At 40.3% G+C, this 13919-nt stretch overlaps 1 protein-coding gene across 1 annotated transcript in view; it reads left to right on the top strand.

The window, feature by feature from the left end:
• LOC124551018 (serine/threonine-protein phosphatase 6 regulatory ankyrin repeat subunit C-like) overlaps positions 1–13919 on the top strand; it is a 404623-nt gene that overhangs the window by 21356 nt on the left and 369348 nt on the right. The gene's annotated exons all lie outside the window — the stretch shown is intronic.

Raw genomic sequence — 13919 nt, 5'->3', positions numbered from 1 at the left:
CTCTCAGTCCGGAAGTTTCAACTGAAGATACCAAAAAGGCTTCGAACGGTCCACAATGTTCCAGAACATTACAAAACATTCGACAGTGTTCTGGAATGTTCCACTATGATCTGTGATGTTCCAGGACGTTCCCGAACATGCTGGAATCTGCCCGAATGTCCCAGACTATTCCCGAACATTCCAGAACATCTCGGATCATTGTGGAACATTCCGCAACATACTGGAATGTCGTGGAATGTTTCCGAATACTCTAGAATGTCCTGGAAAGTTCTTGAATACCCACGAATGTTCTGGAATGTTCTAGTAATTTCTAGAAGACGAAACTTCTCAGCCCTTATATCTTCAAAAGCACGCCATTCAGGTAAAAACGAGAACCTTCTTCATGGATGGTGATAGAAGGCTATGACACCATGTAACTCCCTTGATCGTCCTGGGACTCATTTCTAAGTTTTAGCGGCACCGACATTGTACACATACTTTTATAATAACGCGAATTCCTTAGAGACGAATGGAAAAACTAGAAGAAGCCGATCTTGGGGAAGATCAGTTTGGATTCCATAGAAATATTGGAGGCAATACTGACCCTACGGCTTATCTTAGAAGCTAGATTAAGGAAAGGCAAACCTACTTTTCTAGCATTTGTAGACTTAGAGAAAGCTTTTGACAATGTTGACTGGAATACTCTCTTTCAAATTCTGAAGGTGGCAGGGGTAAAATACAGGAAGCGAAAGGGTATTTACAATTGGTATAGAATCCAAATTGCAGTTATAAGAGTTGAGGGACATGAAAGGGAAGCAGTGGTTGGGAAGGGAGTGAGACAGGGTTGTAGCCTCTCCCCGCTTTTATTCAATCTGTATATTGAGCAAGCAGTAAAGGAAACAAAAGAAAAATTCGGAGTAGGTATTAAAATCCATGGAGTAGAAATAAAAACTTTGAGGTTCGCCGATGACATTGTACTTCTGTCAGAGACAGCAAAGGACTTGGAAGAGCTGTTGAACGGAATGGACAGTGTCTTGAAAGAAGGGTATAAGATGAACATCAACAAAAGCAAAACGAGGACGATGGAATGTAGTCGAATTAAGTTGGGTGATGTTGAGGGTATTAGATTAGGAAATGAGACACTTAAAGTAGTAAAGGAGTTTTGCTATTTGGGGAGAAAAATAACTGATGATGGTCGAAGTAGAGAGGATATAAAATGTAGACTGGCAATGGCAAGGAAAGCGTTTATGAAGAAGAGAAATTTGTTAACATCGAGTATAGATTTAAGTGTCAGGAAGTCGTTTCTGAAAGTATTTGTATGGAGTGTAGCCATGTTTGGAAGTGAAACATGGACGATAAATAGTTTAGACAAGAAGAGAATAGAAGCTTTCGAAATGTGGTGCTACTGAAGAATGCTGAAGATTAGATGGGTAGATCAAATAACTAATGAGGAGGTGTTGAATAGGATTGGGGAGAAGAGGAGTTTGTGGCACAACTTGACTAGAAGAAGGGATCGGTTGATAGGACATGTTCTGAGGCATCAAGGGATCACCAATTTAGTATTGGAGGGCAGCGTGGAGGGTAAAAATCGTATAGGGAGACCAAGAGATGAATACACCAAGCAGATTCAGAAGGATGTAGATTGCAGTAGATGAGGGAGATCAAGAAGCTTGCGCAGGATAGAGTAGCATGGAGAGCAGCATCAAACCAGTCTCAGGACTGAAGACCACAACAACAACGACATTGATTTCGTGTATTCCTCTTAAATGCTGTCGATTCTGTTTCTTTGAATTTAAACCACATCTGGCCTGTGCTTTCATAATCAGATTGGAAGGAGTGGAGACTTTCTCTTAGGGAGGTGTCAGACGAATTTTTATCTGCTTCTTTTAAATACGGGGTGGACCATTTTCAAAACATCGTATTTATTCAAGTACAAATCCAAAATGAACAAGCTTTATACCAATGAAAAGAGGAAGTTTCAATGTTTCTTTTCATAATGTTTGATATCAATTTAATAAATTTAATAATTTGTAACAATTTGTAATTAATTAGTTTTCAATAATTATTGAATAATTATAAATGTGATAAACGTTCAATGTGGCCACCGTTGGCTACACGGCAAACATCGACGCGGTAGCCAAACTCGTCCCACACACGCGAAAGCGTATCTGCTGTTACTGAGTGCATGGCAGCAGTGATCCGGTTCTGCAGATCGTTCAGAGTGGTTAGTAGTGGCGGGACGTGAACAGCTTCCTTCACATAACCCCATAAGAAATAGTCGCAGGGTGTGAGATCAGGAGATCTCGGTGGCCAGAAGTGCAGAGCCAGGTCCTCAAGTTCCCTGTGACGGTGCCAATGGGGCGGAGCTCCATCCTGTTGGAAAATGAAGTCCTGGGAATCATCCATAACTTGAGAGAACAGCCATTATTCCAACATGTCCAGGTATGTGATTCCCGTTACAGTTCTTTCCATAAAGAAAAATGGTTCATAAACCTTTGTACAGGATACGGGACAGAACACTTTGGTCTTCAGTGAGAGTCTTTCGTATTGCAATGGTGATTGTGGATTTTCCAAACCCCATATATGAACATAGTGTCTGTTGACTTCTCCACTAAGGTGGAACATCGCTTCATTGCTAAAAATTACACGCTGTAGAAATGCATCATCCTCCATCTTTGCTAGCACATAACCACAAAATGCGAGCCGCTTTTCTTTGTCATTGAGGTTGAGAGCCTGCACAAGTTGTAATCGATAGGGCTTTTACAGCAAACGCCGTCTCAGGACTCTCCATACAGTTGGTTGGGGTATTCCAAGTTCTCAACTGGCTCTATTGGTAGACTTACTGGGACGGCGCACAAAACTTTCTTGAATCCGTCGGACGTCATATTCTGACACACGCGGTCGGCCTGTGCTTTTTCCTCTGCACACACTCCCAGTCCGTTTAAATTGCTTAAACCAATGGCTAACGCTTTGAATTGCGAATATGGTACGAAATGCCCCCTGCACTGCAACCTGCGACTCACTTTTCGCGACCTCAAGAACGCAGAAAACCTTGTGCTCCACAGTTGCCATCTCACAACTGTCAGTGAAACGGAATGACAGCCCTATTGCCGCGCTCCACCGGCCGCTTCTGAGACCATCAGCGCCCGCCCGCTGCCGCTCACCAAAATTTTGAAACTTACTCTTTTCATCGGTATAAAGTTTGTTCATTTTGGATTTGTACTTCAATACTTACGATTTTTTGAAAATTGATCCATCATTTAGAATAACCCTGTATATTCTTATCATAATTTAAAGCCAGTTCTCGTAACTTTGTTAACAGATTTTCTCGGTGTAGTTTACGTCCATCTTCTAGAGACTTTCAGTGCAGTGCCTTTGGTATCTCTGTAACACTCTCCCACGGATTGAACACACCTGAGAACATTCGTGTTGCTCTGCTCTGTATACGTTCAATATGCTCTGTTAGGCCAATTTGGTAAAGGTCAAACAACAGTTGCACAGTATTCTAGGATTGGTCGCATGAGTGATTTGTAAGCAATCTCCTTTGTAGACTGATTGCACTTCCCTAGTAATCTACCAATAAACAGACGTTAATTCTACCACCTGCTTTACCCAAGATAGAGCCTGTGTGATCATTCCATTTCATATCCCTACAGTGTTCCCCCAGGTATTTGTATGAGTTGTCTGATTCCAGCAGTGACTCATTGACATTATAGTTTAGATTAGATTAGATTTACTTTCATTCCAATTGATCCGTAGTGAGGAGGTCCTCCAGGATGTAGAATATGTCAGAAAAACACCAATATATGACAAATACTTACAACTAAAGCAAATAAGCTAATGTACCATTCCACAGGTCCCAAGTGGAATGATTGTTATTTTTTAATGAACACTATATGAAAGAGTCATTTTACAAATACTAATGCAATGAATTTAAAAAAAAAAGTTTTTTATGTATTTATAAGGTAATAAACGTGTAAAACAACTACTATAATACTTATTTACAATGAACACATTACTGCACTGAAATGGTGCAGAAGTTAGATTGTACTTACACACGCACTCACACACGCACTCACACACACACACACACACACACACACACACACACACACCAACACATATTTATAATGACCACATTACTGCACTGAAATTGTGCAGAAGTTATATATATATATATATATATATATATATATATATAATATCAGTTGGTTTTACTGAGAAATTCATCAATGGAATAGAAGGAGTTGGCCAACAATAAATCGTTTAGCCTTCTCTTAAACTGAATTTCATTGGTTGTTAATCTTTTTATTTCTGCTGGCAAGTTATTGAAAATGTGTGTTCCTGAATAATGCACGCCTTTTTGTACAAGACTAAGTGACTTTAAATCCTTGTGAAGATTATTCTTATTTCTAGTATTGATTCCATGAATTGAGCAGTTGGTTTGAAAAAGCGATATATTTTTAATGACAAATTTCATTTTGAAATAAATATAGTGGGAACTAGTAGTTAGTTTCCCTAGTTCCCTAAACAGGCTTCTGCAAGATGTTCTTGAGTTCACACCACATATAACTCTTACTGCACGTTTTTGTGCCCGGAAAACTTTAGCTTGGCTTGATGAATTACCCCAAAAAATAATCCCATGTGACATTATGGAATGAAAGTAAGCATAGTATGCCAGCTTTGCTAGTCATAGGATACTACGTTTCTTCGTTTTGTGAAGTGCACTGTTTTGCGTTTCTGAACATTTAAAGCAAGTTGCTAATCTTTGCACCATGTTGAAACCTGATTAAGATCTAACTGAATATTTATGTAACTTCCTTCAGATACTACTTCCTTATGCAACTTCCTTCAGATAGTACTTCATTATAGATAATTGTATAATCCAAAGTCTGATGTTACTACTAATATTGCCTGCAAGGTCATTAGTATACAACACGAACAGCATGGGTCCCAACATATTTCCCTGGGATACACCTGAAGTTCCTTCTACATCTGACGGTGAGTCTCCATCCAAGATAACATACTGCGCCCTGCCTACCACAAAGTCTTCAATCCAGTCACAGATTTCACTTGATACCTGAATGCCTTAATCCAAAGCTGTCAGTATGTCATGTGAGAAAAGTGCAAGTTGGGTTTCACATGATCGATGTTTTCGCAATCCATCTTGGTTTGTATTGAGGAGATCATTCTGTTCGAGATACCTCATTATATTTGAGCTCAGAATTTGTTCTAGGTCTCTACAAGAAGTCGATGTCAAGGATATTGGACGGTAGTTTTGTGGATCACTTCTACCACTCTTCTTGTAGACCAGTGTGATTTGTGCTTTTTTTTTTTTTTCAAGAACTGACCACGGCTTTTTTATTCGAGGGCTCTACGACAGATTATTGTTAGAAGAGGGGCTAACACAGTCGCAAATTCAGTATAAAATCTGACAGGGATTTTATCGGGCTTTGGGACTTGTTCAGTTTTAACGATTTCAGCTATTTCTCAGCGCCACTGACACTATTACTTCTTTCATTCATCTTTTCAGAGGTACAAGGATTAAACTGGGGCAAATCTCCTGGGTTTTCCTTTGTGAAGTAACATTTGAAAATGGATCTTTCGCTTTACTACACTTAATTTCAGTTCCTGTCTTATTCGCTAGGAACTGGACACTGACTTTGGTGCCACTAACAGCCCTACAATGCGTAAGTCATCAATATTACATTATGAGCGGACAAGCCAGGTGCAGAGATCTGATCAGTGAGAATTACTCGATTAGGCTACTTCTTTGCAAATATATCTATGGCTCTGAGCACTATGGGACTTAACATCTGAGATCATCAGTCCCCCAGAACTAAGAATTACTTAAACCAAACTAACCTAAGGGCATCACACACATCCATGCCCGAGGCAGAATTCGAACCTGCGACCGTAGCGGTCACGCGGTTCCAGACTGAAGCGCCTAGAACCGCTTGGCCACACTGTCTGGCAAATATATCTGTGAACATATGATGTCTGCTGTATGGCGCGGATGCAGGGGAGGTTTCAGCAAGAAATCATATGCTTGAAGTTTGAAACAGAGAAAATATTCTGCAGTAAATTTATTTTCATTTTTCCGGCTACAATTATGCATTCATGCAAAAATGAAAGACATAAGTAACGGCGAGAGTGAGGAGTTGGGAGAGGAAGGGCCAAAGTAATATCCAGCTCAAAAAACTTTTTTTTTTTATTTGAGGCAAATGCTGCAGAAAAAAACACGGAATCTTCACAACACAATTGGCTCAAATCCCGAATACATACAAATACAACAGTAATTAATCACATGGTCCACCGGCAACAAAATTTCACAGTACGTGCACTCTGTGATTAATTTAATCTCGTCTTCGCGGTCCCTCTGGAAGTGATATGCAGGGAACTGCGATATATTCCTAGATTCCTACATAATACTGCGTCTAACCTAATACTGCATCTCGAAACTTTGTACGTAGGCTTTCACAGGACAAATGGCGCATCCCTTTGATCGTCAGCCAGTTCAGGTTTCTGAAAATTTCCATGACGCTATCCTGTGACTCAAAGAAACTGTGACCATTCGTGTTGCCCTTCTTTCTATACGATCAGTATCTCCTGTTAGTCATATTTGCTATGACTGCCTCACAAATGAGTAATATTCTAGAATTCGTTACGAATGCATCTGACCTTGTCATCAGTAAAGCCGTGAAATTTCCATGCCAGTGATTAGTACTGTATGCTCACCTGTGTACATCAGTATTTTCCCAGCATATTACTGATGAACTGAAGTCCTCCACCTGGTTTTGTGACTCAGCCAATGAGATCATATCCTAACAAATTGTTATACGAAAATATTTGTATGAGTTGATTGATTCCGATGGTCATCCTGTACTAACATGCTGTCTGGCTATTTCGGCATTCCTTGAGACAAAATTTATTACTCTGTTAGTACAAGTACTCTATTTCGTAACGGACTTTAGGTCTGAGTCAACTGGAAGCCCTGCACGACTCTGTGGCTGAAACGGATAAAGTCAAATCTAAACTCTGGTAAAAATGTAATTACACATTGCAGCCTTGGTCTTTCGTATCCACTGCAATGTGACTGTCAAAACATATGGGCAATCATTGTAGTTTTGTACATGGTGGTACACCACAGTGTTTTGTTGTTATGTAGTTCTATGAAACAAGAATGGTGAACAACAACTGGTGATCACGACGTGATCTTGAGTACGTAAAAATCGCAAACGTTATTCAAGTTTTACTCTTTCCATTACATGCGTGTTTTCATTGCAAACCCACCCTCAAAACGACTCCAGCAGGGAAATATAGCGTAGGGCTGTGAAAATACCACAGCAGCGATTGTCAGAAAAATGTGAAAATACAGTTCTCTCTTACAACATCTCCGGGTCATAATGGTGTTCCCACATTTTGTCTCCCGTCACAATTGAATGGAGAAAGGCGTCACCTTCTTTCTTGTAACGCGAGAGGAGTTCTTGGCAAATTTCAAGTCTGTGCACTTTCATTTCAGGAGTCAGCATCCGGGGTACGCATCGTGCTCATAACTTCCAATAGCCAAGCAATAATGTGACCCACACGATCATGTGAAATGCCGATTGTGCTTGCAATTTCTCTCTGAGTGATACGACGATCGTCCTGGATTACTCCGCCAACATTTTGCTTGTGAAACTCGGTGGTTGCTGTCACAGGACGTCCAACTCTTTGTTTGTTACGCAGGTCAGATGTTCCCGCCTCAACATCTTTAAACTTACTCGCCCAACGACGCACAGTTGTCACATCAACACAATCACCATAAAGTGCTTTCTTTCTCTGATGAATCTCCTTTGGGGTGACACCTTCTGCTGTCAAGAATTCACTGACTGCACGTTGCTTAAATCGCATTGACCGACCATCTGCGCAGGGTTCCATACTTCACACTGTAACAACACAACCGTACCCTCCGCATACCAATGCTGCCAACTTTTGAAGAGTGACGAAGGTGGGAGCTTTACTTTTCAGTCAACCCTCGTAATGATCGGCAGGTTTACACGTTGGCAAGAGGCGGTTCCACTGAAGGACGTTCCTACAGTAAAATCAAGTCAGCATTAACAGTCCATCTTTCAGATAACTGCGTCGACAACTTACCAAAAATTTTAATACGTCTCTGTACTTACGTGATTCCACAATATAACACGACCGCTGCAGCGATGACTTACAACGTGAAAACTAGATTTCCAGCAGATTTTTTTGATCCTACACGAGTGGAGAGTGACGTTCGAACTTTCATTTTCAGTTCGAGGCAGGTCATGGCGTCATTTAAACCAATAAATATTTGACATCAGCCTTCATCCATCACGACGTCTTCACATTTATTCATAAGACAACATGTACAGAAGAAAGCTTGCCCAACCTATTTACAATGGGCCAATCTGACATCATGCAATGAAAGGCACTTGAAACATGTCATGGTCAGAAGATCATCTCTATCAGCCAACCGAATGAATTACTCGTTCTGGTCGCGCGGTGCACTTACAAAGAAATATCTCAACTTTAATACTAGATAGGGAGTAGTTGGTGACTGTAACCGAGGCAGTGAAATATAACACTTGTCAAAAGTATCGATACACATAGGAGTAGTTAGTCTTTTTTTCTCTTTTCATTTTTTCATTGCAAATCGGCTATCAAAACATACGTATATTCACTACAGTTTTGTGTTGTTAGGTTGTCCTGTGTACCAAAAGTGGTGTAAAATAAATAATTATTTTTAAATAGAATCACAACTCAAATGGAATAGCGTTTATAGCAAAAGGTTGAAGTACAGTTGCTCCCATCAGCCACAGCAGCGATTATCAGTGTAGTCTGCGCGAACCCAAGTACTTTCCCCATGTTCTACTGCTAACAACTACAAGACAACACAATTTTTCATGGTAGTGGGAAGTTTGCTACGTGATTTTGCTAAAAGAGACACTAAATATTTTACATACTGTTCTTAACAAAGATAAAGGTTTTCATTTGACTTGCTCGTATCAAAATCTAATGCCATGTTTTAGGTCCATTTGTGTATTTACTTACACGTCATCAGCTCCAGCTGTTATTTGCAAACCCTATAATTCGCCTGAGAATTTGTTTCCATACACCCTGAATTTTTTTTTATAATTATAGACTTATTCACATCTAAGGAGAACTGTCATACAGTAAGACAACTGGAAGTACAGTATGGCATTCTCCATTTCCAGACAATCGTTCCTGTTAATAATAACATAGTTAGCAAACACTATATGCTAGTTGGGATACGAACGTTCCGTTTGCCAAAGTCAGACTATGGAAACTGTCGTCGGTTTCACATATAGCCCTTACTAAACTAAGCTTGTTCTGTCAGAAAACGTAACGTCCTTCTTTGTAAGGTGAGTGTCAAAATTTCTGTTTTCCCAAATTTCTCAGGAGTATTTCACAATTTTAACATACCACCTATAATGTGGTCTTTAGGGTCTCTGAATCGTACTGGTACCCTTTAACATCTTTTCATAGTTTATGTGATATTTATTTATCTCAACTTTTGACTTTTAAGTAAGAAATTAAGGGTTGACTTTCACTTCAACAAGCACAAATAATTTCCTAGCTTTCTCGCTTTATGACTTGAGTGACCATCTTCGCTACAGACACATTTTGGTCGCCAATTTTTTCTTCTTTGATGTCGCTCTTTGAAAGGTTGGGTTTGTTTGTAGCGAGGAGAGCCAAAAGAGGTGGTCGACACATTTTATCTCTTGACGTTGTTCAGGTGTCTCGGAATTCTAACTCTGACATCTCTGTACATACACTCCATCTTCGTATTTGTTGCTGAGAAAACTAACTCATTCAGAAGAATCTGGAATTTTCATTCAGTGAACTCTAGACGGAAGAACAATTTGCATGTTGATAACACTTCCTTCAACATTGTGAGGAAAGGTGTGCACTCTTCAGCAAGTTTCATTTTCAGTATCCTTGCAACAGAACTGAAAAAAATGATTGATAAACCCCATTTCTTCAACTCTAAATTGGAATGCTTCATAGTGACACGTTCCTGTTTTATACAAGAACTCTTCGCAGTAGTTGAGAACTTACTTTTCTCTGTAATGTATTATTTATTCGCATACTCTCTCAACATTTTTTTCTTGACTTATTAATTCTTTAGTTTCTTTTTTTTATACAATTTCTAGTCAGCATTCAGTAAAAAATCTACTGATTCGTTTCATGACCTAGTAACTTTGGCCTCCACGGGCTGACGGAACCTGATACATAAATAAATAATAAAAAAAGACGCCCTGTGTTATTTCACAAGATTGTTTGTTTTTACTATCGGTAATACATAAGCAATTTCCCCACTCGATACAAGATAACTCAGAATTATCTTCAGCTACTGTCATATAATCTCCGTATTTCATGCTATCAGTTTAGAAAGTTTGTAATCAATCTACAACTGGTAGGTCTATGTCCCAATCAGACGGGCTGTGGTAACACTTATGCCGGTTTTTAATTGTGCGTGAAAGCTTGCAGTCAAATTCACTTTTGACTGCACTAGATCCAATATTTTTGCCTGTATTAAAAGCAGTCGATCTCCTCAGTAATCTAATCTGTCAGTCATATAATTTCCACATGTTGTCGAAATTCTCCCTGCTTTCTACCTTTGGTTTCAGTGTCAGCTCCGAGTACTATTATGTGAAGGTGACTGTTTTCATTTGGCGAATGATAAGTCTGTGACTTTGAGGCGAACACTTTGGCTGTGAGCTATTATTATTTTAATATTTTTACTGTCCGTTATTGCTGTACTGTCTTATAGAATTATTACTTTCTCACAGATAGGTATTCATTTGGTGGACTCGAAATTATACGTTCTCAAATAAAAAATAATTGAAAGAGTATATGCATTCCACGTATAATGGGCCAGCCAACGTACATTTACATTGTATAGTGCAGACCTGATCTACCCAGAGCACAACTAAAAGTCTCTGTCCTGTAACCCATGTAAAGAATTCGTCACCCAACTTTGTCACCAATGAAGCGTCTTCAGCCCTTCGAGCCAGATCCGGACCAGATGGTCCCAGTCATCTCTTCGCTGTAGATCTCACGAGTAAAACTGTCTGATTTGACCATTACCACCAACTCTCAGAAGGTGCCAGAATTGTCCCACGCAGCAGATGATGGTGGTCATTGGCACCAATACGAGCAACGATCCACCACTAAGTGCATCCCACACTCTCAGTTGCCCCCGGTATGACATCTTCCGTCTAACGAACGATATCTACCAGGATACACAGCTTGTGGATTGGATACCTTGCCCCATTTTGATGCTGTTTGCCTCCGAGCTGTCATCATATTTCTCGTACTGGAATTTCCTACACCAAACAATCCTTTCTTTCCATTTTATGGCTGTCAGGATCTCGATAACGGAGAATCAGCAGAAGGCAATGCCTCAGAACTATTCCTTCGTTCACTTTCCATGTAAAACTCATTCTCAAGTTCATATCTTAGAACAACCTGCCAAACAACATCCCCGAATACTGGCTTGTTTAAACAATAATTCCTCTCTTCACAGCAATGCTGCTCGTATTGTGCGATATGAAGCTGAAAACTATTTTGTAGCGCAGTCGAAGAAAAACAGTTTTTGCCAAACGAAAGTCATCAACAAAATGTATAGCTACCCTTGATTATGTACCATAGCAACGTTGCGATATTGTTCTTGTCTTAAAGTGGAGTTCCACCTGGATTTTCTTGTACCAAAATGACTGAAATTCAATGGTTCCTGAACGTCAGTTGTAATCAGTGTCACTATAACCATCATCATTTATCGTGCTACTTGTATATAAATGTACACACCTCCCCCTTTCGCTGAGTGATGTAACGTACATGCTACCTTCGCGCTACGGTATGTCCTCTGTCAGAGACGTGAATGGCACAGTGAGAGTGAAGTGTCGTGTGCATGAGCAACACGAGTGGCGAAGACCTAACGGCAAATATCGGCCGTATCTTTGTTAATGTAGTCAGTGGGCCAGTATTGGCAGTTCATGCTACATATATTACACCTCTCTTGTGTGTGAACGGAAGTTTAGTGTAAAACATTCAACAATCACTTCTTATCGTTAGTTGGAAAGTAAATCAAAATTTTACTTGTGAAGGTAAATACGCAGAACTCTTGAAAGCTGGTGTTCCGAAACAGTTATATCACATGCAGATACAGGAAACACGCAACAGGAAGCTGTATAATTATTACATTATTTAAGAATAAAGACTCCTTTGTTATGACGAAATTTTAAGTGAGATTGTGAAGATCTGTGACCATGCGAGGTGCGACAATAAAGTAATCAGACTGATTTTCTTCCACCCTAGGATGAGAACCCCGCAGCCTGCTTCCGCAGGCAGTGTGTGACCTTGGTCTTTCCTCACCATAATCGCAAGTGGCGCGCGCTTAACAATGCTTCAGTCGGGAGTAGCAACTTGAAGAGCTGGAATTGTTACGCTTCTCTTTATGAGGCACTAACAACGTTAAACAACAAGTTGTGGACAGAAGGTATTTTCTTTCATTTAACAAAAGTATTGTTCTGCATGCAGATACAGGGGAATGTAGGATCAGATACAACCAAGAGCTTGAGGAACTGCACCAGCAGCCCAACATAGCAGGAACTGTCAAAGCCAAACGAATGCAGTGGGCCGTCCGTGTGGCCCAGATGGAGGATCACAGATGGCCTCGGAAGCTCCTGGATTTCACACCTACAGGAAAGAGACAGCCAGGGAGACCCAAGAAGCGTTGGAGAGATGGACTCCATGGAGATTTAAAACAAGTGTCAATAGATGTGAACGGATGGCGGATAGCAGCAATGGACAGAATACAGTGGAGGAGGAAAGTTGTAGATGCGTGCGGTCCACTGGGCCTGAGCGCGTCGTAGTAGTAGCAGTAGTAGTAGTATTTGCTTGTGTGACCCATGGGTTCTTGCGAATGTATTGAAACATTGTGAGACTAGAGGACGCTCAACAATGGTTCACTTCATATCTGGAATGTAGAACGCAGAATGTTATACTATAATTTCAGCGAATAGGGAAGATTTTTATGTGAGGGGCGTCATGTAAAGTGGGGAGTGCCACAGGGTTCTGTTGTGAGACTGCTGCTTTTTTCATATAAATACATCAATGATCTGCTATTAAATATGACAGATGACTAAAAAGAATTTCTTTTAGCAAATGCCGTAAATGTTATTGTGAAATATGTGGAATGTAACATAAATTATGTAGCTAGCAAGATAGTCACCAACATCAGCATGTGACTTTTAGACAACGAATTAATGCCTAACTGCATACAGTTTGTGACACAGAACTCTTGTAGAGGCAAAATTTTACTGTCTCACATGGTCAGTCAGTCAGGTCGACCATTTTAAATTCTTAGGACTCAGTATAAATGCAAGGCTTTCAATATCGTGGGCGGAAACTGGGAAAAAAAAGGTGCATCACAAAGAAATGATGTGAATGGGACGATATCGCTAGATGTGACGTAACTGTACAGACAAACAAATGATTACAGTTTCGGAAAAAAATGGATAATTTATTCAAGAGAAAGAGCTTTACAAACTGAACTAGTCAATAACACATTGGTCCACCTCTGAGCCCTATGCATGGAGTTATTCGGCTAGGCATTGATTGATAGAGTTGTTGGGTTCAAAAATGGTTCAAATGGCTCTGAGCACTATGGGACTCAACTGCTGAGGTCATTAGCCCCCTAGAACTTAGAACTAGTTAAACCTAACTAACCTAAGGACATCACAAACATCCATGCCCGAGGCAGGATTCGAACCTGCGACCGCAGCGGTCTTGCGGTTCCAGACTGCAGCGCCTTTAACCGCACGGCCACTTCGGCCGGCAGAGTTGTTGGGTATCCTCATGGGGATTATAGTAGCAAATCCTGTCCAACTGGCACGTTAGCT

The sequence above is a fragment of the Schistocerca americana genome, chromosome 1 (assembly GCF_021461395.2).
Source record: "Schistocerca americana isolate TAMUIC-IGC-003095 chromosome 1, iqSchAmer2.1, whole genome shotgun sequence".
Lineage (NCBI taxonomy): Eukaryota > Metazoa > Arthropoda > Insecta > Orthoptera > Acrididae > Schistocerca > Schistocerca americana.
Note: the sequence above shows the minus strand (reverse complement) of the source record. Positions and strands in the feature narration are given on the sequence as shown.